The sequence below is a fragment of the Molossus molossus genome, unplaced genomic scaffold, assembly GCF_014108415.1.
Source record: "Molossus molossus isolate mMolMol1 unplaced genomic scaffold, mMolMol1.p scaffold_m16_p_15, whole genome shotgun sequence".
NCBI lineage: Eukaryota > Metazoa > Chordata > Mammalia > Chiroptera > Molossidae > Molossus > Molossus molossus.
The window spans coordinates 57,352,809-57,380,673 of NW_023425350.1; the positions used below are offsets into that span (position 1 = coordinate 57,352,809).

Genomic DNA, 27,865 nt, shown 5'->3' on the forward strand with positions numbered 1-27,865 from the left:
GAATTTCAAAAAAATATTGAGATTTGAGATGGAAAAAAATTAAATTCTTAAATGCTAACTGCACTTGTCAACCACAGTCAGTCAGATGGAATAAGAGAGAGTGATATGTTGATGATAATAATAAGCAACAGCAGGTTATAATTGATATTTATTGAAAGCATTCAGTGACCCCCATGCTGTATGCCTCTCATTAAAGCCTCATAATAGCCCTGTTACTAATAGTCTTTCTATAGTAGAGATAAGAAAGTTAAGACCTAGATTAGAAAGTACACATAACTTGCCTAGAAGAATAAATGCAGTTAAAATGCAGAGGCCTGGGTTTAAAGCCAGAATTATTCCATGGAATTATCATTTTAAACTAAATACAATAATTAATAAAATGATGACTTATTTTATAAAGCTCTAATTTATCAATATATCAAAAATATGCAAGCATTACTTAATGCCTAATATCTTCTTCATAGTTGTATATTCAAGGAATCAATTTACACATACAACTGAGAAATGAGACTTTGCCCTGGCCAGTTTGGCTCAGCATTTAGAGTGTTGGCCCTCAGACCAGAGAGTCACAGGTTTGATTCCTGGTCAAGTGTTTTATTCCTGGTCAATGGTGCATTTCTAGGTTGTAGGAGGCAACCAATTGATGTGTCTCTCTCACATTGATGTTTCTCTCTCTCTCTCTCTCTCTCTCAACTCTCTTCCCTTCACTCCCTTCTACTCTATCTAAAAAATAAAAAAGTAAATCAATGGAAAAATATCCTCAGGTGAGGATTAACCAAGAAGAAGAAGGAGGAGGAGGAGGAGGAGGAGGAGGAGGAGGAGGAGGAGGAGGAGAAGGAGAAGGAAGACATGAAAAAAATGAGAATTTTTTATGCAAAAAGATACATCAATGAATGCATAGTCATTTGTACATACACTGACCTGCAAGTGTGCAGACACATACACACACATAAAATCAACATTCTAATTTTGGTAATCTACTCTGGAGGGCAGCTGCCTATTACAAAGGAGCAGCAGTATAATTTATATAATACATCCAGTAACCACAATATCATTTGTACCTCACTTTAAAAAGGTGTTTCTTATTCTAACTTTGAGAGAATAGGCACATTTATACTAGATTCTTAGCAAAGACCAAACAAAAGAAAAAAATTTCAAGTTGACTTTTCAAACTTAAAAAAAAAAATTATATATATAAAATAATGAGAGGGGCTTCCCAGATACACAGATCTTTCTCCCTTGTACCCTGGGCTGGAGCATCTTTTAAAATTATATAGCATATGTTGGCTTTTGCAGTTTTCTGCTTTTGCAGATCCTCTATCTATTTTATTCACAGCAGGATGGAGAGCGAGAGAGCTTTGACTTAAGACAGAGATCCCCAAATACTGTGCGAGCCGCAGGTTGCATGAATACAGCCAGTAACCCACATCACAAAGTGAAAAATCCATTCAGTGACAAGAGGGACAAGACTGCCTTTTGTTTCTTCCTGCCCTTATTACTTGCCATTATTGTGAGCAGGAAACTGTACAGATAGAGGTGATGACAAATATACCTTGGGACTATGTTCCTATCATACCCATAAATCCTTTTCACCATTTAATTACACTAGAGGTATGTGTAATCTATATGACTGAATTCTCTTGGGTTTTGTCAGGTAAAGACAAATGTCTTTGTATTTTAACTTTTTCTCATTGAAGTCTACTGAAACTATTGGCAAATAATAATAATAATAATAATCTTACACTATATAGAGATACTTTATTTTAAGATGCCACATCTTTTTTCATTTATCTGATTTCCACTTCTGACAGAATAGGTCATAGTCATTTCATTGGGATCAATTTCTTGGTCTGATTATAATTCCGCAGGTGTTATATAGTAACTTAATAATAGTTCTTTGGCAGTTAAGTCACAAGAACAAATTTATAGTGGAAATGCATATGGAATAATAAATTACTGCTTCGCTGATTTTCAAAGGAATTCATTATGATTAATAATACTACAATAGCAATTGGAGGAAGTAATAATGATTTGCCACCAGTTATAAGGACTCATTGAATAGTTTTAATCTTACTATATTTAAACATTGAACTGCAAGTGAATTTAACAATACTGGGTAATGAGATTTGGGACTCATAAAAATATCATTAATCATAACCAAATTTTGTACATTTTATAGTATGGGATACCTGCTATTTAGTAGATGTTAAATATTTTACTGATTTTAAATTAAGCTATCTGTGCGAGATTTGAGGCCTGCAGTGATTAAGTATTTACAAAAGCCGTATTTGTTTTAAGTGATTGAGTTACTCAATTATCTCTAGTGAACACCTCATATTTACACCCAAATCTAACTATGTCATACAATTAAGAGAAACTGTGATCTGGGGGGAAAAAATAAACAGTGCTTTAGCTAATAAAAATGCATTAACCAGCACGTCTCTGCTTCTTAGGCCTCCTCAGCTATCGGAGACAGCATTGACTCTGGGCACAATTTTTAAAAACGAGTTCAAGTAAATGACTCCTTAAGTTTCCGGCTCTGTGTTAAACACCTGGGATACAAGTATAAAGAAACTGGGCTGCTCACTCTCATGGAATTCCCAATAAAGTGGATGCAGGGTCACGTGAAACTAAATGTAATACGATGTAACACCTATTCTACTAGGGCTGCAACAAAGCAACCCAAGGAAAGAACAACTCTTTCTGCTTGAATGGTTCGCAGAACATTTCATAGAAGAGAGAACATTTTCAGCCAGACTTGATGTATGAAAGGAATTTAAACTGTTGGCATGGAAAACATGGCAAAAATTATTAGCAGAGGAATGGTGATGTTTGGTCGCCACAGAATGTGGGAAGACCAAGACTCTTCCCTTATATGGAGTCTTTTTGTGTTTCAGTTTATTTATTTGTAAAATGTGTTATTTCCCAGTTATTATGATACTTTGTGCATATTTAACCGAATAAGCATCATTGGACATGGTGAGACAGGTAAAATCACATTATGATACTACAAACATGTTATTTATTTTTATATAAAATGCTTATGATGATTAAATTAGAAAAATATAGAAAACATAATAACTGTTTCAACAGAAAAGAGGTGAGGAGGATTATCAGGACTGGTCAAGATCATAGACTAAATCCCATGATAGCCAAAATTATGAGCCATGAGAAAAGTATATAGGAAAAGTAAGAAAGAACATAGAAAAAAACAAAATTACCAGACAGGAAGAAGTCAGCAGTAAGAAGCATAAGCTTGCCCCTGTCAGTTTGGCTCAGAGGTAGAGCGCCGGCCCATGAACCAATGAGTCTTGGATTGATTCTGGTCAAGGGCATGTACCTCGGTTGCTGGTCCTCCCCGGCCCTAGTCCGGGTGGTGCAGGAAGCAATCAGTGGATGTGTCCCTCTCACATCAATGTTCCTTTCTCTCCCTCTCTCTGTCTCCCATTCTATCTGAAGATAAATACAAAAATCCTTGGGTAGAAATTAAAAAAAAAAAAAAAAAAGAAGCATAAGCTTGAGTAGAATAAGTGAAAGTAGAGACCATAATGCAAGCAGAGAGGTGGACTCTCCTGGTGAGAAGCGTAAGAACAATGACAATCCACGGGGAAAAGTTAAGTAAACTCTCCCAAATTTCTCATCATATCCATGAGAACTCAGTAATCCTTAAACAGCTTTGCCAAAATAAATAAATAAATAAGTAAGAGCAATCCATAGTTCTGAAGAATAGTCTGGAAGAATATTATAAAAGATCACTTGAAGGCCTGTATGGTATCACAGCATTTTAGCTCATGAATACTGGAAGGCATAGCCACCAAGACATGTCAGGTATCAGGAAGGAATTGTATCACAAATACAATCAAGCATATGGCAGAAAATTGTCCCTGCTTGTAAGCTTCCGAAATCTATCTAATTCTGTGGTTCTCAACCTTCCTAATGCGGCGACCCTTTAATACAGTTCCTCATGTTGTGGTGACCCCCAACCATAAAATTATTTTACTTGCTTCTTCATAACTGTAATTTTGCTACTGTTATGAATCGCCATTGGAAATATGTGTTTTCTGATGGTCTCAGGCAACCCCTGTAAAAGGGTCGTTTGACCCCCAAAGGGGTCGCAACCCACAGGTTTTGAACTGCTGGAATTCAAAGAGTTACTTTGGAAAATTCTATTAACCTTCAAAACCGAAAACATAAATAATGTATCTGAATTAAAAGTTTAGGGAAAAAACTGAATTCTTTGATGGATCAAGGCAACACTGATTCATTTGCTTGATGTAATATCTTTTCAACTAAAACAGATTGCTGTCCAAAGCCTCTGATTATAGTTTTTACAAAGAGTTAAAAAATATATATATTACATCCTGTCTAGAGTTAAACTTGTTTTCTTATGAGAGTATTTTTAATAGAACATATTAGGTCTGACCCAATTCTTATTTAAAAAAAAAAAAAAAATTCTTAAGAGCAGTTGCAGTTGAATGTGTTTTTAAAACGGGGCTCTGTCATACTTGGGTTTTAAATAATATGAAGCTAAAAACTGTTTTGCTATTTTTTGTGTGCATTGCCAATAAATCTGTGTTTGTTGAATAAAAGGAATGGTAGATAAAACTTTATGAAAATAATTATACATGAAAACTTAACCTTCAGAATAACTGTGCAACCCATTCAAGGAAATATATTTCTGAGCATTATTCTTCCCTTTCAAAATGTTAATAAAACTCTTCTTGTTTCAGTATCCCAAAGTTTGACTATAATTGGTGCCTAAGACTCACTTAGCCTTGTACTGAAGCAAATATAAGACAAGCTGATATTTTAAGAGTGCCGGTGCTGCTGTCTCTTATAAAGTAAACCTTCGGTGATAAAACAATATGATTTTTTCCATACCACGGAAAGCTATAGAACATGGATTTATTGCTTCTCGAGTTTATGTTTATGTTTGAATAAAAAATGACAAATGTTCCCTCGCTGCCTGAGTCATATGTTTTTATCTTTATTAATATATTCAGAATATAGTTCAGCTCTTCTATTTTCAGATAATTATAAGGCTTATCACAAGGACAAGCAATAAAAGTCTCCTGAAAATATAAGACTGGGATTATTTAATAATAGTGTCCTCTACATTCTTAATGGTTTATTGATTGGGAATTAATGAAAAGCTATCTGGAAGTACATTCGTCTATTTGAATGGAAGCAATCCAGACTCAGGCAATTACTAGGGCTATCATACTTAGTGGCATATTCTCTTGCCTTTCTGCAAAGAGCTTTGTTATCACCATTAATACATAATGTAATTGAGTTATTCAGGGGATGTTTTGCCTAATATCTAAATGTACATCATTAATGAAGCTAAAATTCAGGGGATGTTTTGCCTAATATCTAAATGTACATCATTAATGAAGCTAAAATGAACTTGAGTTTCCCAGATGTCAGAAAAATCCTCATTGTTTCTTGACACTGTGTCTCCAAATAGACCAGACAGATGCATTCACGTGCAGCCTGTTCTACTTCATGTCAACACTTTAGAGGATAAAAACATCAATATGATTTAAGAATAGATTTGTATATTAGCACTTTTCTATAATAAGAAATAAATAAAATATAATAAGTATGTGACGTGTAATTTAATGATGATTTCAGTTCCAGAGGGTTTATTTTAAAAAGTCAGCTGATAGATCAGCTATTCTTTGAATAATACATGGAAAATTTACTAAGTGAAATTGTGCCAATAAATTATTTTTGCTGGTTCCAAACTTTAGAGTAAACTCACCAGTGTCAAGTAGTGATAAAACTGGAATGAAGTAATGAAAGTTAAGTAGACTTAATGTGGTGATCGTTTTGCAATATATACGAATATAAAATTATTATGCTATACACCGTAAATTAATAAAATGTTTTATGTCAAATATACTTCAATTTAAAACTAACTAAATAAACAAAACTTGAGTGATTAACAGCCCAGAAGTGTCTGTCCTATGATTCTCCTGATCAATATGCAGATAATTTGAATGATCAATGTGTAAGTATAATGATTAGATGATTATAGTTGATCTGAGTCTTATTTTCTAATAGTTGTAAGCATGGCTTCATTTTCACTCACTTTGAAAGACTTCTAGCTTTATCCACAAACACAATATATTTTAAAATCTATTCTCCATCATGAAAAAATATTTTCTTAGTTATTATAGAAAACCTGGTCCCTGGATCACATCTTCTTTCTGTTCCAAATAATATTTTCTGAGCCTTTGTTCTCCTAGTAAGGAAGACATAATTTAAGGATTTCAAGGTAAGAAATAGTGTGCTACTTTCTAAAATAACAAAAAGTACATTAATTTTAGTAGAAATACTATTCCAATTTCAAATCTAACTAACAATTTCAAGAGGATTCTTTATTTTCAATTCCATAATTTACACTTTAGCCTTGGGAAAACTTGGATGATCATATTTGATGAATGTACTACAAGATAGCATTTCATTAATTCCTAGTCAATAAACCATTAAGAATGTAGACGACATTATCGTATTTGACTGCCCTTTCCTGATACTTTTAAATTGATTAAACAGTATTTTAGGGTCCACTATTGGAAAGTGGATTTATTGAGAAAATGACTTAAATTTAACCCACTTTTTATTAATAAGATGCAAAGGACTGGATCTGAAATGTAACAATCTAAGTTTCTTACAATAATACAGTCATATGGTTTCAGAAATGCTTATGAGACGAATTTCTGATTTCTGCCATGCAGACCAGCTTTATCTCAAAAGGTAAACACTTTTATTTTAATCAAGCTTGTCTTCTTTTTCATTGGTTCCAATTCCATGTATTCTAAGATGTAAGCTTTGGGCATCTTTGAGACATTAAGATCAGTTTTAACACTTGGTATGACTCACAAGGTGGAAAAGATGACTTGCTAGCTATGAACATCCGTAAGCTGAGACATTTCTCCACCCTCTTCTTCTTCTTCTTTTTTATCCTCACCTGAGGACATTTTTTGATATTTTGTTTAGATAGAGTAGGAGGGAGAGAGAGAGAAACATCGACATGAAAGAGACAAATCAAGTGGTCGCCACCCATACGATCCAACCAGAACGAGGGACAAACTGCATCCGAGGCACGCACCCCTAGTGGGAACTGAACCCCGGTCTCTCCAGACCACAGACTGATGCTCTAACTGCTGAGCCAAACCAGCCAGGGCTCCACCTTCTTCTTTATTATAACCTCAAATGTTTATAGAAAAACTAATCACTTGCACTCAATAGTTAAGTAGAGGGCTGTGCCATAAACTTAATGCTAGATTTCTTGGATCATAATTTCTTCCCAGGAATGTAAATTAGAAATTTTTTTTTTTTTACATAATCTCTTGATTAGTGAAAGTTTTGAGGGTGACTCAGTGGTTCTCTGGCAGTATGTGCTAATAGATTTTCCACCTCAAATGTGGCCAGCTGAATCGCATAATCTTCCGAAAGAGAAAACATCTTGTAATGCATTCACTCCTACTGAGAAAACTTGAATGTCCCAATTAGAATGCTTTTAAACTTCCACTTCAGCTAAGTTCATAACTGTTTAAATATTAAATATCATATTTTTACAAAAGTAAATTTAGCACCCATTTTTATGCAAGATATTTTTGGTTTAGAATGACACCCTGAAGTCTCATCCTAATCTCTATGCCCAGCTTCCAGAGCACTAGAATTGTAACAGGAAGTAAAAACTTCATACTACTCTGACTTACCATGAAATACAATTAGAATAAAATGTACTAACAAACTTATAAAAAGAATTCATATTAAGACAGTCTCCTTATAAGCATGTTGCAGACATCATCAGTTCTAGTCCTGCTTGTACAAGAAATAGCTTTACCATGACTTCATTTGATGTAGACTCCCCAACTGCAGAAATTTGGCTGGCTCTGACTAGTTTCAGTCTTCTGACACTAAAAAGCCATATTGGGACCAGCAAGGACACTGTCTGCATGTCCACAGCCCCTCCCCCTGATCTCTTTATTCTGCTTTTTCTCTCCCTCCTTACAAAAACTCCTGCCTGTACTGCGACGTTAAGGTGGACTTCAGACAAGAGTCCCGCATCTTTTCGGCTGACTAGCACTTGAATAAACCTCTTTCCGCTTTCACCAGCACCTGTCTCAGGAGTTTGGCTTTTCTTGCAATAGGCAACCAAACCTGTATTTGCTAACAGAATCTCAACTATGTTACTTGTTTTATTTGAACCAAACAGATCTTGTGTACTTTTCATGATTCACTGAATATAAAATAAAACTATCCCTGAAAACTAATACTACACCCAGTACAAAATTATTTTAGACCAGAGATTGGTAAGGTTTTTCTATGAAGGGCTAGATAGTAAATATTTTAGGTTTTGCTGACTAGACAGTATTTGGTGAAACTACTTAACTCTGCCATTGTAACATGGAAGGTGCCATTCACAAGTAAATAAAAGGACATGGCTATGTTCCAAAAAAAAGTTATTTACAAAAAGAGATTGTGAGCTGAATTTGGTCTGCAGGATATAATTTTCTGACTGAAACCTCAAAAGTCTGTTGTTATTTTCTTGATTAGCGAATGGGATCTGAGGAAATCTTACTGCTCAACTAGCTGATACACTCTACTTATGCTTTTTTTTTTCTCTGGGTTGCAGGGCTCAAAACATGAGTCTATGAGGTTCTCAGTATCTCTTCCCTATCCAGTCTCTATAGTTGTCATTTTTATTTAATTTAACCAAAGCTTCTGAATCAGACAGTTCATATTTATGAAGCAGGGGGAGATGAAAGTGTGAGATGATTGCACTCCAAGGAGAACCTCAAGATATCTGAAGTCCAGTTAAAAAATAAACACTACTTGGTAAGTTAGGTCAGTGGTTCCAAAACCTTAGGAAATGTAAAAATTGTCCAAGATGCTGCTGAATCTGTCCTCATCATGCCCCCACTCCCCAGATATTGAAATTTGATATGTAAAGAAACCTGAATTTTACTCAAGCCAACCAGGCAATTTGGATAAGAATGTTCCACAGGTTGCACTTTGGGAATTACCACCTAGACACCCAAACTGACTGTATACATGGAAACTGTGTCAGAAATGATGCCACAGGGCACTGCCATGGATGGTGTGTCCGGCTCCCCAGTCACCTCATCAGGCAAATTGCTGGAGGACTTTCTGCAGGAGCAGTTCAGGCCCTGCTCCAGCCAGCAGACATCTGCCAGCTCAAGAGGCTGCCTTTAGGCAGACATTCATCCTTTGAGGACCTCCAACTGCTGCTGGAGCTGGAGCACGGTGTGTGGCCAATGTCAAGGAGCACGAGTGGATAAAAAATCTCAACCATGTACAGCTCAATAAATCAATCATCTTTATACTGCATCACGTGTTCACCACCCAAATCAAGTCTCTTTTGTTTTTCATTTATCCTCCTTTGCCCAATTCTACTTCTGCCCACCCCCTTTCCCTCTCGCTATCACTGTACTGTTGTCTGTATCTATGTATCATACAACTTGAAACATGTGTGGTTTTATTAACCAAAGCAATCTCAGTAAATTCATTAAAAAATAAAATAAAATAAATAGGAAAGATCAAGCATGATAGTTATAGGTAATGAATTACACAACTAATTTACTTCTCATTTTACATTAAATATGGGAACAGGATATTAGTATGCATATGTGCGATTTATTACTACAAATGAAGTCACTGTAAAATCCTACAGCTAAAGTTCTGGGTTCCTACTATCTTTTCTTGCATTTATTTATTTTTTCTCAAGCCCAGTGAAGTTCTGGAATATATTTGGTATTAAATAATCAATAAGCATATTTTTAAAATCTCATCTGAAGCCATTGGTGCCATTTCTTGCTTAAAGCAGGCAGCCTAGCGAAGTTGATATTCTTAACGGTGCAACTGAATACATACAAGTTCTCAGTGGTGGTTTGGAAGGAGCCAAAGACACCGAGAAACAAATCCCAGATCATCAGAACTATATCAACAATCTTTCTGAACCACACATATCCATGGCTAAAGAGCTGTTGAGAAACAACACCCAACACACTAGCTGTGCTGTGGGCTTGAAGAATGAGGAGTAAGCACCCTGGGCAGATGGCGCAGTGATGAGTATGCCCGCCGCCAGAGCATGATGCCTGCAGCTGGAGTTCTGTCCCCAACCAGGAGTCTGGATGGGTTCCCAGAAGTGGAACTCCTGAGTCACGGCTCCCCCAAGTGAAATGTATAAAGAGAGAAAAGCTGGTCTAGGCCCTCTTTTCTAGAGACACAATAAATGCAGTTTTTAAAGTTAAAAATAAAAGTCATATCCTTTGGAAACACACAAGGATTTCGTATTCATAAAACTATATCATGTGTTGATCACAACATGAATTTAAAAATAAATGTCAAGGTGAAGAGGACTGCGATTTGAATATAGGGGTCTAGCAGCACCACAAATCTAGGAAAAGAAACCCCACATCAGTATCAGAGGGGAGCATAAAGCTGTGATCTTATGCCAAATATCACAAACATCAAAACATTCCTGGAAAAAGTGAAGGAAAGATAAAAAAAAAAAAAAATCATAGAATTATTTATTCCCTCTCTTAAAAATGAATTTAGTTTCATTAAAAGTGCACAAAAGAAAGTTAGGAAGAACATACCTACTTCCTTTAATTTGAATAAGGAAGGGATAAGTACATGCCCACTGGAAAAAATTAAACAATAGGTGTAAACATGATAAACAACCTGTCCCAAGTACTTGATATTGTCCATCGAGAAGTGGCAGACAGCGTGTGGTGCACCTCTCCCTTTGCCTTAGTAAGCTGTGGGCTATGACGACAATAAGAAGTGGCATGTCAAGGAATATGTATGCCAAGGTCTACATCCAGGCAGAGAATACTGTATCACTTAATTTATATTAAATAACAGTACCTGGTGATTTAAAATTAAAAGGTCAACTCATTTTATTTTATTTTATTTATTTATTTATTTTTATTATTATTTTTAAAACCTCGACAGACACTGCATCCGTTACTGCCAGTGCTGGAGGCAGACTCTCCTGTCGTGACCGTTCGCAGCCACTGGTGTAGTGTGTGCTAGGAAGGAAAACATGGGAAGCGGACAATGAGCTGCTGGGAATTCCCTGAGGCCACGCTGAGCTTCCAAGACTACAAGCAGAAGTACCGCTACAAGAGGCAAACTATCTCCCTGAGACTGCCCACACCACATCGTCCTCTCCATCCTTCTAACTACCAAGTTGTAAGAAACTAATCACTCTAACATTAAAAATGGGATCAATATATTATATTGGAAATAATTTTAAAGACAATTGTTTTAATGTAATGGATGAATGTTCTGAATATATTGGTCAGGTAAAACAATGTTACAATGGAGAATTTACAAGGCATTTATAAATTCATTAAACAATAAAAATTTGTGAATATACTATAAATTCTCATATACAAAGAATGTTATGTATAATATATAGTGTGTGTATGTGTATACACACACACATATATACACATACACATATATATATATATACTTGTATATAAAATATGAGCAGTGGAACTATATAGATTTCCTTTTATTTCATGAATGTCTATGTTAGATCTTTAAATAATAAACATTTTTATTATTAAAAACAAAGGAGACTTTTTTATCCATGACTTAACTGTTACTGTGAATCCATAAAACTCCTAAAAGAAAATGTAGGCAACAAAATTTTGGACATGATACAGAGCAGAATTTTCACTGATACATCACCAAGGCAACAAAAACAAAGAAAAAATGAACATATGAGACTCCATCAAAGTAAAAGCTTCTGCAAAGAAAAAGAAACGACCATCAGAATGGAAAGGGAACCCACTGTATGGGAGAGCATAATTGCCAATGATACATCAGATAAGAGGTTAATTTTCAAAATATATAGAGTACTCATAAAATTCAACAAAAGGAAGACAAAAAACCCAATTAAAAAATGGGCAGAGGACCTAAATAGACACCTCTCCAAACAGGACATACAAATGGCCAATAGACATATGAAGAAATGTTCAACATCACTAATCATCAGAGAGATGCAAATTAAACAACAATGAGGTATCACCTCACACCTGTCAGAATTGCAGCTATTAACAAATCATCAAACAACAAGTATTGACAAGTGTGTGAAGAAAAGGGGACTCTAGTACGTTGCTGGCGGGAATGTAGACTGGAGCAGCCCCTGTGGAAAACACTACGGTGTTATCTCAAAAAATTAAAAATTAAATTACCATTTGACTCAGTGATCCCACTTCTAGAAATATACCATAAGAAGTCTGAAACACCAATCAAAAAAAATATATGTACCCCCATGTTCATAGAAGCACTATTTACAATTGCTAAGATCTGGAAACAATCCAAGTGTCCATCAGTAGACAGATGGATAAAAAAGCAGTGGTACATATACACAATGGAGTACTATGCAGCTGTAAGTAAGAAAGATCTCTTATCCTTTGAGATGACACGGAGGGACCTGGAGAGTATTATCCTAAGCGAAATAAGCCAAGCAGAGAAAGACAAATATCACATGATTTCACTTATTTGTAGAATATATTGAACATAACAGTCTGAAGAACAGGGTAGACCCAGAGATGTGGAAGTAGGGTATAGACTGACAACCCTCAGAAGAGGGGGTGATGGGGGGAGGGAAGATATAAACCACAGAACTTATATGCATGTACGCATAACCGATGGACGTGGACAACAAAGCTGGAGACAGGGTGGGGGGATGGGGAAAAGGGTGTCAATGGGGAAAAAAAAAACGAGAAACATCTGTAACAAAAATGAATTAATAAAAAATAAATAATAGCGTTAAATTTTTAAAAGTATAAGTCATTCCATTTAAAGGAAGACTAAAGCTAAAAAGTTCTGCACACCAAACTAAATCATCAATGAAATAAAAAGACAATCCACTGATTGGGAGAACATATTTGCAAATGATAGATGTGATAAGGACTTAATACCTAAAATTTATAAGGAACTTCTAAAACTCAACACCAAAAAGCAAAACAAAGTCAAATTAAGAAATGGGCAAAGGACCTGAATAAACACTTCTCCAAAGAGGACATGCAGAAGGCCAATAGACATATAAAAGAGTGCTCAACATCATTAATCATCAAAGAAATGCAAATTAACACCACAATGATATATCACCTCACATTTGTCAGAATTGTTATTATCAATAAATCAAAAAACAACAAGCATTGGATAGGAATTGGAGAAAATGGAACCCTCGTGGACTGTTGGTAGGAATGTACATCGATGCAGACACTGTGGAAAGCATTTTGGAGTTACGTCAAAAAACTAAAAATGGAAATGCCTTATGACCCAGTCATTCCACTTCTGGTAATTTATCTGAAGAAACACAAAACACTACTTTGAAAGAATATACGCATTTCTATACTCATTGCAGCATTATTTATAATAGCCCAGGTTTGGAAGCAACCCAATTGGCCATCAGTAGATGAGTGGATAAAAAAGCTGTGGTACCTTTCTACAATGGCATACTATTCAGCCATACAATAGATGAAAATCTTACCTTTTGGAACAACATAGATGGACTTGAAGAGTATTATGCTAAGTGAAATAAGCCAGTGAGAGAAAGACAAGTATGTTATGATCTCACTTATATGAGGAATCTAATGAACAAAATAAACTAAAAAAGTGGAGATAGATTCATGGATACAGGGAATAGACTGAGATCTGTCAGTAGGGAGGAAATCGGGGGCTGGGTGAGAAGGGTGAAGGGATTAAGCAAAGAAAAAAAAACAAAGTCTCATGGACACAGACAACAATATGGTGACTGCCAGAGGGAGCAGGGTGGTGTGTGGTAGAAAAGGGTAAAGGGGGGATAAATGGTGGTAGAGGGAGACTTGTTTTGAGGTGGTAAACACACAATACAATATATAGATGATGTATGGTAAAACTTTATACCTGAAACTTATATAATTTTATTAACCAATGTCACCCCAATAAGTTCAATAAATTATATATATATATATATAATATATATATATATATATTATATATATATATATATATATATTGGGCATTCTAATAATAACAAAATAAAATAAAAAAGTAAAGGGAGATTAAAGCGTTATGGACTTGTATAATCTCTTTATTGATGGTCAGACACACACACACACACACACACACACACACACTCTGTAAGGAATGCCAAATAGTTCTTTCAGTAAAAGATATTTAACAATAATTTCCTAAGGGTCAAGATAATATAAAAGATGAGGACTCTAGAATCATACAATATAAGTTTGGAACCTGACTCTATTTCCTGGTGGTGTAACACTGTGCACATTTTTGTTCTTTTAAACTATAATCTCTATAAATTTATAATCTAGTCTTTTAAATATTTGAATTTATGTAGTTCCTACGAGGTTTAAATTGATAAATATATTTAAAGTGCCTAGCAGAATGTATAGAATGTTGTAAACATTCAATACATGCTCACCATTTTTATTGAGTAATGACTATGCATAATACACTGAGCTAGGATTGTGGGGAAAATAAAAGTAATAACACAAGATGATGTACTTTTGTAATCAATACTTGTGAAAGATTAGAGAACATGTAAAGTCCTGCTTTTAGTTTGCCTATTAGCATCTATGGTGCAAATCTATTAACTTATTACATATTTTCATTTTTATTTGTTACAATAGCAGGATAAAACACATTTTCCTTATTGGATGAAATATTGGATGAAAAGTCAATACTATATTGACTTTTCTGATTAAATACAATTATAGAAAGTGGTGTTAATTTTCAGGTGGCATATGTGAATGTCTACTTTATGCACTTGGACACCTCTGGGCAGTGAGAGGCGATGCACCCAAGCAGAAAAGATGTGTCCACTTGATCAAAGAAGGGCTACCATAAGTGACCTTTCAGAATCTGACCATGTATTTTCTTTTGAGAGAGGTATATAGTTGAGGGGTCATCAGGTGTTAGGTAGTGACCTCATTCCTTGTTCTTTTCTGGAAAAGAAGATTGGAGTGGGTAGGGAGAGTAATGGTGAAGTGATGAAATGAAGTGTTCCTACGCAATGTTGTTCTCTGTTGATGCATCTGCCCTGTGTCTTGATCACAGTCACAAAGTATCATCCATTATTTATAAAAATTAAGCAATATATGTTTTGTGAGACTTTCAGAGAAATTCAGACAAAAATTAAAGAATGCGTATACACACACACACACACATACATGAATGTTCAGTTAAATTTTGTCACATAAATAAACTTCTACTTTTGCCTCTGTTAGTTAAAATTTATGAGATCTTATAGATTTTCTTATTTTCTCGATCTCTTCTATTTTAAATAACATTTTTGTTTCCTACCACAGGAAATATTTTGAGCAGTTTTCATTATCTTGAAATCTGCACAAATACCAGAGTTTCAGAGACCAGTTGGAGTCAATTGCAATTATTGTTTTCTTAAATCTTAACCCATTAATCATCCTTAAGACTCTCCAATTCTCCATCATCTCTCAAATTAGGAATTTTTTTTTCTCTTGTCTGTTTGTTTTGGGGGGAGAAATCCTTGTGTGAATTAATAACTTTGAATTACAGAAAGGTAAAATACTATGCCAAACGTGTAAAACCAGAACAAAGTATAAAAGTGTGAATCAAAATGCTTCCTAATATTTTGCAGCATAATCTTTTAATTAACATAAGAATGATCTTCATTTCATAACAGCTGCTTGAAACAATGAGCCATATTAGCAAACTGAGGGATATTGAATAAACCATTGTATTCCCCTGGAAAGAATTACCTCCAAGTCTTATTGCTTTATTATTAAAGGCAACAATTCATAGGTTCACCTAAGTATCAGTTAGTTGGTGAATTATTCAACTTAAGTTACATTCTACTGAAATGAAAGAATCAATGTACCAATAAACAGAGTGTAGTACATTCTATAAATTTATAAAAATAATTCCCATTAATTACTACTTTACTGTTACATTTATTCTGTAAAACATATTGAGAAACAATTAAAGATTTTTAAATACTTTGGTACTAGAGGAAAGTGCTTTCAGCTTTCAAATCTAAATTGGAATTACAACTATAAAATCTTGACATTTGTAAGTTTGGATACTAAAGGTACTTTTCATTTTAAATGTGTGAAATTGTTCCTAATTGACCTTATATTGTTTTAAAAATAGTCCTGTTTATAAGTTTGTTGCCAATGAAGAAATAAACATTAAACATTTGAAGATATTTACCTTCAGCATAGAAAACTTTGGTTATGTATAAGAAATGGAAGAAGCCAGAATCTATAAAAGACTTATTTAAAGAGGAAAATGCAACAATTTTACACTTCTTGTCTCTAAGATTTACATTAGGACTTTCTGGTCTGTGAAGATGAAACAATGCTAGTTTCTCCTTTCAGGAACCAAACAAAACAAAATAACAAAACCATGACTTTTGTTAACAGAAATGGATTCTGTATCTTTTGTCTAGATCCCTGTTCCACCTTTCAGTAGTTTGGTGGCCCACTGGCTTAGCAAGACTGAGTTGGCTGAATGGAAAATCACCAAAATTCCAGTTGATACCAGTGACTTTTCTGTGTAGGCAACCCCAGTCTGGCTTGTGACTCTTCCTTTTTTTCCCCACAATGCTATTTGCAGAGAAATATCTCCCTGTTACTTTGTGACCTAGATGTTTCCAGTCTTTCTCCTAAAATCTCTATAAATAGATAAAGCAGCACCATGAGTGTGAGCGTGGGGGGCTAGGGGCAGGGAGGAGCAAGGTCCCTTTCCTGAAGTGTGCTGTTCCAGGTTGGACACCCCTTTTCACAGGATCATAGGAGGACAGAGGTCTTTGCAGCCTACTGATCTTCTGTCTGTGAGTTTTCCCCAATAAAACATTTTTAAGCCAATTCTATTCATTTATTTTCCAGTGTGTGTGTGTATAGAAGGGTAAAGCTAGTGCCCATACTCCGTAAACATTATTATGACAACTAACACAGCCATCAAAATCCCTAGATTGCTATCATGTTAAGAAACAGTAAAACCTATGTATGTCAATGAAGAAGATTGTTTTAGAATAATAAAGGATGTTCACAACAGGTTTGTAGTATTTTCCTTTCCAATAGCATTCACCTTTTTAAATGAGAAACAGTTTGCTACTTATTTTCTCCAGGTTCTTATCAAGTTCTTATCAAGTACTCTGAATATGGTCTACATAAGGAACATGATTATTTCATCCCCAGTGGCAAGACTGGCTGTCACCATTAAAAAACATCAATGTAATATATTTTCTATACTCTACCTTTAGCGAAAACAGTTGGAGAAAGAAGCATGCAGGGTGATATAAGTAGTTGAACAGAGAAACCTGTATGAAATGGAAAGTATTCTGGCCCAACACTCTGTCACAATTTTACCAGTGGAGGAGTCCCTTTGGATTCTTGAAGATTTATTTCTTCCTTTCTACAATCAAGGTTTGTAATGAAATACGGACAACGTTTACTTTGGTTCTCAGACTCTGAGTGATATTTTTTGTGCAGATAGGTGTGTATCTGACGTTCAACAGATTTTACTTCAATAATATACCTTTAAACTTTGCTTGAGGCCATTTAATTTTTGATAAGTTGGATGTGTTAGAATGTGATACCTCTGTAGCATCATTATTATGAATTTACTTTTATTTAGTTATTTTTGTAACAGAATTGTGATTATAGACATTGTGGGAAATGGAGAATGTTTATGTCATAACCATGAATATCCTGGATTTATTTTCTATAGCACATGAATCCTAGTAAATTCTTCAGATTAAATATCTGCATGGCAGTTTTTTATTTATTTTTTTCACTCTTTTGTCTTTACCTTAGTTTCTCTTCAAACTCCCTTTTGCAGTCTTTGACCTTGCTTCATTAATCCTCAAAACTTTTTTAAATCTTCAGGTTGAGAAATAAAAGAATTGTAGTTCTTACTTGAACTTGGGTCTCTTTGAAGTTACTCATCTTCTCAAGGAAGTCCTTCCAATCTAGGGGTATAATATTTCTGGTTTTCTGAGGTTTTTCTCTTTGCCGTAGCTCATATACATTGGAGGTAACCATACTATGCTAAATGCACATGTATATGTTGCCCTAAATCCTCTAATGGCCTTACATGTTCTCTGCTATAACTTCCTTTTACACATGATTATACTGAGGCTTGGAGTGGTCAACACTTTGCGTAAGGAATTGCATACTTTTTTTTATTTATTTATTTATTTTTATCTTCACCCAAGGACATTTTTATATTTATCTTTAGAGAGAGCAGGAGAGAGAGAAGGGGAAAGAGAAAGAGAAACATCAACATGAAAGAGACACATTGACTGGTTGCCACCCACACAACCCCAAGTGGGGCTGGGGACAAACTGCAATGGAGGTATGTGCCCTTAGCAGGAACCAAACCCAGGACTCTCTGGTCCACAGGCCGATGTTCTAACTGCTGAGCCAAACCAGCCAGGGCAAGAAAGGACACACTTTATTTTATTTTATTATTTTTTTATTTTCACCCAAGGACTTTTTTTTTTTTTGCATTTATCTTCAGATAGATCAGGAGGGAGAGAGGGAGGAACAGACAGAGATTAACATCGATGCAAAAAAGACACATCAATGGGTCACCACCCACACGATGCTAACCGGGGCCGGAAACAAGTTACAACCGAGGTACGTGCTCTTAGTGGGAATCGAACCTGGGCCTCTCTGGTCCACAGGCTGACACGCTAACCACTGAGCTAAATCAGCCAGGGCAGGAAGGACACACTATAAAACTGAAGGGTTGAATATGATTTTTGACATCACCACAAATCTCTAGTTAGTATTTGAAAGAGAATAACCAAATTAATATATCTGAGGATCCAGTTTTCTACAGGACAGTTTGTACAAGATCAATACATACTAAGATTATAATACAAAGCAGTATATATTAGGGGATAAATGGGTGATGGTGGTTATAAATGCTGTAAACTCATGATCTTGTGTAATTTTATTAATTTTTTATCTTCCTTCCCTTATCTCTCAATTTTTGTTGATTAGATAACAATATACTGTCTAGATAACTAAATTAGATAAAGAGGGAGAGAGGTATAATTAACATATTTAGTTTAATGCTGATAACCAATGGGAGTATTTTCCCTCTAGTGGGAGGGACTGGATGAGAAGTACTGGTCGTGAGCTGAAGTGACTTGTATTGTTCACATTTTTAACTCATACATGTATTAACTTTTAACATCAAAATAAGTGAAATAAATCTATGAACAATATAATTAAACATTTTGGTGAAATTAATGGTTTTGTGGTATAATAGGAAATAGATATTACCAAGATAGTTAGAAAAATCTAAGTAAAGAAAATTATAATCTAAGAAGGTATTACAATTTAACTCATTCAATTAATCAACACACAAATAATTCTAATGTTATTTGAATATTTTTAGAGCATTTAAAAAGATGTCAAAATTTTCAATCCCTATTAAAATGCCATAATGACTCTGAAACCAAAAAACAAATGTATTCATTCTCTCTCTCCTTCACACACACACACACTCTCAGATCAACCCCAACCACAGATATAAATTAAAACCCAATTTAGAATTGTAACAAGATACCAGTAGTATATTAAAATACAATATACCAAATTAATTGATTTTTCTTCTAAGAATGCAAAAACATTTCAGTATAAATATTATTTAATAGGTGATAGAATGAAAACTTTCAATATTATTACCTTACTGAATATAAAATAAAGTATTTAAAAATGCAATTATAGTTCATTTTTTTTAAAAAAGCATTACTGTAATTGTTTTTTAAAAAATAATTAATATAAGTTATGTGTATTACAAACCCAGAATCAACATTAAGTGGTTAAACCTAGATGCTTTTTTCTTAAGTCAAGGCTACAGTGATCTTTACTATTCATAGTCATTGCTCTGAAAGTCATGGCCAATGTAAAATTAAAATTAACAAACAATAAAATTCTTTTTTTCTATCAACTGAGAAAGTATTATTTGAGTATTAAGTAAGCTATGATATAAACACTTTTATGTTTCCAGGAAAAGTGTCATATTATTGTTTTTATTATTATTTATTTTGTTTAGGAGGTGAGCAAATCTAGCTTTATGTTTCCAAAGCTTTAGGATTTTGTTTATGGGTTGATAGAGCTTTTCTATATTTCCGACATAAGAAAATACTTATGAATATTGGTAAAATTTAATGTCATGTTGTTTATAATAGTGATAAAATGTAAACAATGTAGATAGCTAACAAAAACCAGAGGTTTGTAAACATAGGTTAACGAAAACAAATATTTAATGAAGCACTTTTAGCCAGAGCATGTTACCAAAATGACATCATTTTAAAATTTTGTTACATGTAGTATTTTAAATTTATGAAAGCACACGTTAGAAATATATTTTTCTAATGCTTCAATAATCAATGTTTCATTACATATTTTATATATATATTTTAATAATATTTTGTAATATAATCAAAAGTATATTACAAATACAAATGCTAAAGCTATTGGGATAAAAGAAATAATTTTGTTAAGGGATATCAGACATGATTCCATGAGAGTAGTACAAGTTGATATGGAATTAAAAAGAAACCTGTATAGTCCAGCCAGCATGGCTCAGTGATTGAGCATCAATCCATGCACCAAGAGGTCACTGGTTTGATTCCCAATCAGGGCATATGCCTGGGTTGTGGGCCTGATCCCCAGTGTGGAGCATGCAGAAGGCAGCCAATCGGTGTTCTCTCTCATTGATGTTTCTATCTCTCTCTCCCTCTCCCTTCCTCTGTCTCTATAATCAATAAATAAAATATATTTTTTAAAAAAGTTATTGCCCTGGTCGGTTTGGCTCAGTGGTTAGAGCATCGGTTCGTGGTCTGGAGAGACCCAGGTTTGGTTCCTGCTAGGGGCACATACCTCGGTTGCAGTTTGTCCCCAGCCCCAGTTGGAGTTGTGTGGGTGGTGACCACTTGATGTGTCTCTCTCACATCGATGTTTCTCTCTCTCTGTCTTCCTCCCTCTCTCCCTCTTGCTCTATGAATGCAAAAAGTGAGAATTAAAGAAAAGTTATTTAAAAAACAAAACAAAAAACCTGTATAAACCAAACAACATGAAGGTCCATAGCTGTGACTAGAAGAGCAACTCACTTTATTTGGAGGTAAAAGGGGGACAGTAACTTTTTAAGCAATAAATAATGCAACCCAGTTAGATATTTAGGATTTATTAGCTGCTTTCTTATATCTGTTTTCTTGACTGTACCATGAAATACTGGGAAGAAATAATTTTATGATAAATTCCATGTTTACCATACAGAATATTTCTATAATATCAAAAGTCAGTGGAAGTAAAATTTTCCTCTGATCCTTCTTTAGTGTCCTCCAAGAATGTTGAAACTTAACTTTTTTTTTTTCCTGTGCTAAATCAAACTCAGTAATCTTGCAGGCATCTGTATCACCTGTCATATATTTAAATTGTTTCATATATTAACACCAAAATGCAATTATGCTTTTAGAAGGGCTTAAGCAATGCATGTATTCAAAAAGAAGATCTAAAATTAATAATCTAAGTTTTCAACCTAGGAAAATAGAGACAGAAGAGTAATTTAAGATTACATCAAGCAGAAGAAAATAAATAATATAAATTCATGACATTGAAAACAGAAAAACAATATGGAAAATTAATAAAACCAAAAGGCAGGTCTTTGAGAAGATCCATAAAACTGATGAACCTGTAGCCAGGCTAACCAAGACACAGAGGGGAGAAGACACAAATCACCAATGCCAAGAAATGAAGAAGAGAACTGATTACTTATCCCATGGTCATTTAAAGAATAACAGATGAATAATATGTACAGTCCTTCCTTTTTTTAAATTGTGGATGCTGCCTCATTTATCAAAGGTTCTTGCTGGGCTGGTTCTGTCAGCCAGGCCCAAGGACAGCCATAGGGTGAGAGTGGTGTGTGTGGGTGGTCTCAGCTCAGTCTTGGTGGGCAAGGCTGACAGGACCTCAACATGGGGGCACTATTCCCTCCTGGGGCCCACATGGGGTCCCTGCTGGCACTAGCAGGTAGGCAGTTCTAGATCCACAAATTTCATAATTAAAATTTATTTTTCTTCATTGATTTTTAGAGACAGAAGAAGGGAGAGGGAGCGAGAGAGAAAAAGAAACATCCATGAGAGAGAACATCCATTGGCCACCTCCTGCATGCCCTTCACTGGGGACTTGACCTATAACCTGAGCATGTGCCCTGACCAGGAATTAAATCGGCAACCTCTTGGTGCATGGGTCAATGCTCAACCACTGAGCCACACCGGCCAGGCCACAAATTTCATAATTTAGATAACAATGAACCAACTCTTTGAGAGATACAAACTAGCAAATTCAAACAAGGAGAAATAGATCATCTGAATAGGCTTATATTCATTAAGAAATAGAATCAATAATTAATAACCTTGCATTAGGCCCAGATAGTATCATTGGTAAGTTCTGTCGAACATTTAAGGAATAAATTATATCAGTTCTTCACAATTCATCCCAGAAAATAGCAGCAGAGGAAACAATTGATAACTCATTCTATGAGGTCAGCATTACTCTAACTCCAAAACTGATAAGATATTACCAAAAAAAGGAAAAGAAAACTATATGCTAATATTTCTCATAAATATAGATGCCAAAATTCTTAACAAAATATTAACAAATCAAATTCAACTGTGATGAAAAGAATTATACTCTACAGCAAATTGGGATTAATTTCAGCTATGTAAGCCTGGTACACCATTAGAAAATCAGTTAAGGTAATCTACCACATCAACATGATAAAAAGAAAAAAATCATATGATCATGTCAACTGATGTATGATCTGAGTGAAAATTTCTTTACTTTCTAAGCATTTACCTTGGGGCTCAGTTTTCCTGTTTTAGTACTGAAGTAAATCCATTATTTGCACACTTAACTTCTAGAATTATCACAATTTGCAAATCAAAAATGATTATTCAGAACTGACTTGGTTCTCTTGTATCTGAATTCACATTTGAATAAGGATTCACCGTACTACTTATATTTTTATTAAGTATTTTAAATAAATACTATTATTATGTTATACTTATAAAATACACAGTACTAGAAAATAAGTTTATGTGAAGAAAATATTTGACAAAATGTCATCATAGTTACATGAAATGTTCTTGCTCATTTAGGACAAAAACTGTCTATGGGAATACAAATACAAATTATCATCCCTCTCTGTACCAATAAAGTTGAAACAAAGTATCTAACATTGCTTTTGTAGAAGCCCATTGTACCACCTTCTTAGGGATGGTTGAAGTCAAATACCCACAGCCCAGCTTCAAAATCAAACTGAAAATTAATATCCTAGTAGCTAGCCTGTGACAAGAGCAGACGCCCAGTTGTCATGGCCATGTGCATGACAACAGTTTTAGGAAGGATGAAATCGACAGGAGGATTGACGAGGGATTCTAAAGCAGGGTTGGTCATTCCAAAACCAAGACCTCTTGACAGATTTTATAACCAATGCCAATGCATATTATGATCTTCGTAACATAAAATTGAACTTCAAATGATAAGGAAGAAGAGAGAGGAGAAGAAATGGGGAGGATGAGAGAGGAAGAACAGGAAGCAGCAGGTGACTAGAGGAAGGAGAACTGTGGTGTGGGTGGGACAGAAAGGAGAAAAGAGAAAGAAGGGATTGGATTGGGAGTACTACCTGAATCTGTGTATCTGTGTATCTGTTGTGTGTTTTTACTACAGATCCTGCCCTAAGATTTATACTCCACTTTGTAATACAAGAAAAAAAATCATTGCATCATTTCCTGAAGCTGTCTTTCACATCGAGAAAGCAAGCAAGCAAGAAATTAGTTTGTTGCAAGCACATACAACAAGACAATCCCTCAACTTTGTATTTCCACTTCTGAAACTGTTTTTGTCATTCTCCTTCTTTTGCAAAACTAATTTTCTTGGAAAAGTTGTCACTTTCTCATCTACCATTTTCTTCTCCATCATACTAGACTATTGTTCCATCAAATTTGCTCTACAGAAAATAGTAGTGCCATGATTTAAAGGACAATCTAAGTACCAGTTACAATGTAATTTTGAAAATTCTCATACACCATTTTTTAGTGTTGAAGATTTGTGATAATACTCTCTATGGGTTTTTGTTCATCATCTTTGACAAAAAGTTACCCCCCCTTGGCTTCCTTTTTCATCTATGTCCTTAAATATTCCCCTATAATACCTACTCAGGCATTTTCATTTTTGCTCTAACAAATTTCCTTGCATCATAACATCCACATTTTTGGCTTTTATAGCTACTAGCCCACCTAGTTATTTATTAAATACATAAATTTGTCAATGAGTTCATTGGCTCCCAAATTTTTATTTCCAAAACATTATCTGTGACTCTCCAATGTTTTCTGTCTTCTAGATACCTGCACCTGTTCTGCTAAGATGTCTCTCCTCCCAGAATGGTTGCCTCTCTTTCTATTTTCTCATTCTCAGGAGAGGCACAACCATCTCCCTAGTCAACAAATCCAGCAACAAGGGACTTATGTCAGATACTTTCCTCTCTATCATACTACAAATTCAATTAATCAGAATGTTTCCTAGATTTTATCTCTTAAATATGTCTGATCTGTTCCTTTTTAGTTACATAGTCTCTATCAATTCAGATTCTAATAGCATATACAGTTCCAGCTACCAAACCATTCTACACAACTAAATTGGTTTATTCTTTCAATGTAGCAATTTTGCTCATGTCACTTCCAACATAAGGCCATTCACGAGCTCCTCAATGCCTATAGAATATGTTTTAATCTCCTTAGTATTTTGGAACGTGGGCATGGGCTCCTTTTGACCTGGTGCATACCTCTTTTTTCGTCTCCTCAAATCACCTTTCCATCACTTAGCCTGTGTTTCACCACACAAATAATCTGTAATTCCTCAGACTGGTCATGGGTACAAAAATCTGTCTTTGCACACGAGGATTCTTCTTACTAGAATGTATATTTTTTTTCTTCAGCAATTCTCCACATTACATTTATTTTATTTGAGAAGCAGGTTTTTCAGTTGTTGTTTTTGTTTGTTTGTTTTAAATAACATCTTGTAAATACTGATATTATAACCCTCATTACATTCTGCCCTGGATATTGGACTTGGAGTAAGCAGACATCATGTTTTATTTGGTTCTCTATTTCCAGCAGCCATCTCAGTGTCTGACGCATTCTTGTTGTTTAAGGGTTATGAAGATAAATGAATTTTGGCTGAACACTGGCATGTTATTGTCATCTATTTATTTGATTAAAAAGGCAATAGGGATGATTAAAAGATTAAAGAAGTAAGCAAAATGAAGAAAATCGAACATCACCTACACCACTCACCTATCTGTCCTCAACACTTTGGTACACACTCAGATATTCATTTATACAGACCTTACGAAACCAAACAAGATGTAGCTCACATGGCCTAGGTAAAAACTGCTTAAATTATTAATGGTAATCAAACAACTGTAAGTTAAAACAGCATTAGGAACATTTTTAGAAAGGGAAATTATATCTGGCAATGAATCGGATACTTGATAACTCCTAGTGCTGGTAAAATTAAAACATAAAAGTTGATGTACATACAATCAAATTAATCGATCTTTCTATATCTATTTATTTATCATCTGTCTTCTCTCACTTGATACAAGTACCTCAAACGCACACACACACTCACACACACAAACAGTGTATACATATATAATCTTCAGGTTAAACTTAAGAAATCAGGTGGGAAGGAACAGGCAAAGAGAAAAAGATGAATGATGTGCCTCTGACTGATGCCTGGTCAGTTCTTACCAGATAAGGATTCTCACCCAGTGAAAATACCCCTCCCTCTCTCAGTCCAGAATGCTGCCAGGCTTTCAGAGTTCAAAGATTTCTGCTCTACAAAGCACTCCATATAGATTCCCACTCATGGATTTGCGGCTGCTTTATGAAGATCTTGCAAACCCGGAGTTTTGTCATCAACGTAGTAAATCAAAATCTAGCTTCTCCGGCCGGTGCCTGGGGAGCTGTCCATTACCTTGCAGTCCGTTAGCCTTTGCTAATTGCAAAGTACACTGCTGCCCTCAGTGCCCTTCCAAAGGGCTTTCTTCCCCTCTATATAGTACATCCAAAGGTTTGCTATCATCTATGACACTTTCTAAAGTCGAAGGAATCTGGATTGTACAACTTAGAAACATGTTAAAGGAGCAGCTTCTAGTCCTCCCAAAGACCCTGCTTCACGTTTGCAGTCCACTAAACAGCTTATTAGTGTATGGTGAGGGCAGGTCAGGGTGCTGAAGGAGTAGCATCACAGACCCAGTGATCAGTCAGTCAGCAAATCAAACTGTATTCTACCTCGAAGAAATTCTGGTAACTTTTCTGTATAACTCATCACTTTTCATTTCCTGTCTTCCCTGTTTCCACCTGATGCCAGATAGCGAGATGCAAAAATGCCAGAAAAGCAGTGGTTTTAGTATCTAGTTCCTCCAAGAAACAGTCCTAGAAAGTTGCAAGTTCAGCTCTAACTATAGAAAAAATGTAAGCCATTCAGCTAGACATCCAGACAGCTAAAAACAGATTACATGCTGAATAAGATTTTGAATTTTCTATACAGTAACCAGATTTTCTAACAGTGACAAAATGCCCTAACAACAAAATGAAAATAATACAAGTAATAATATAGAATGAGGATACAGGTGATGATGATATTGGTAATGATGTTTGAGCACCGACTGCATTCTCAAACCATATTCTGGACCATTTTGCCACTTGTTTTTAGTTATGTTTTCTTCATTAAACCTCACAACAAACAAGGTTAAAAATTCTTATTTATTTATTCATTTATTTATTTATTCATTTATTTATTTATTCATTCATTTATTTTCTTTATTGATTAGAGAGAGAGAGAGAAACATTGATGAGAAAGAACATTGATCGGCTGACTCCTTCATGCCCCCCTCTGGGGATCGGGCCCACAACCTGGGCATGTGTCCTGACCAGGAGTTAAACTGGCAACCTTCTCTTGCATGGGTCAATGCTTAACCACTGAGCTAGACCAGCCGGACGGAAATTGTTATCTTTATTTTATTTTATGTTTCTAAAGATAAGACATTGATGATTTCTCTCCTGGTCTGTGTCTTCTTCAAAATACCTCTGCTTTGCCGGACTTCTGATAACTTTCATGCAACTTCATGTCAGAAACAATTTGAGAGATCACACAGTCCCACTCACTCATTTTAGGGAAAGGACATGGAAACTCAGCCAGTTAAGTGATGTGCCCATGTTCACTCAACAGGAGAGTTTCAAAGCAGGCCACAAACTTTAATCCCCTGGTGTACAGTACAGTCCTCCTTCATGATGTCTAAAATGTTTCCAAAGATGAGGACTCATCACTTGATCATTTTGAGTAAGTGTACAGGATGAAAGTGATAGAATATTTAAAATCTCTGAGAAGCCGATGTACACATTCAACAAATACATCATGCCGCCTATTTGGTTCACAGACAAAAGTGATGAAGTCTACCTTGTTCAATTGTAAAATTCCTTTCTTTTCCTGGCACTCATGTATAGTGAGAAAATCATTTTTATTCGCAAATGCCCCTTTCCTGTTAAAATAATAAGCACGTTGGTTTAGGTTCTTACTCTACAAGTGTATTATTGATTCATGACAAGGTACATAAATTCAGCAATATTCATGGCATATCATATGAATATTATAAATGTTATAGAATAACTATTATCCTTAGCTCAGTAACTCCTGAAAATAATTGGTTTGCATTATGAAACCTGTAATTTCTCACA

The 27,865-nt window shown here is 35.0% G+C and overlaps 1 protein-coding gene and 1 pseudogene across 3 annotated transcripts in view; one reads left to right on the forward strand and one right to left on the reverse strand.

The window, feature by feature from the left end:
- LRRTM4 (leucine rich repeat transmembrane neuronal 4) overlaps positions 1 to 27,865 on the reverse strand; it is a 728,660-nt gene that overhangs the window by 190,668 nt on the left and 510,127 nt on the right. The window lies entirely within an intron of this gene.
- LOC118631093 lies at positions 9,067 to 10,213 on the forward strand (annotated as a pseudogene).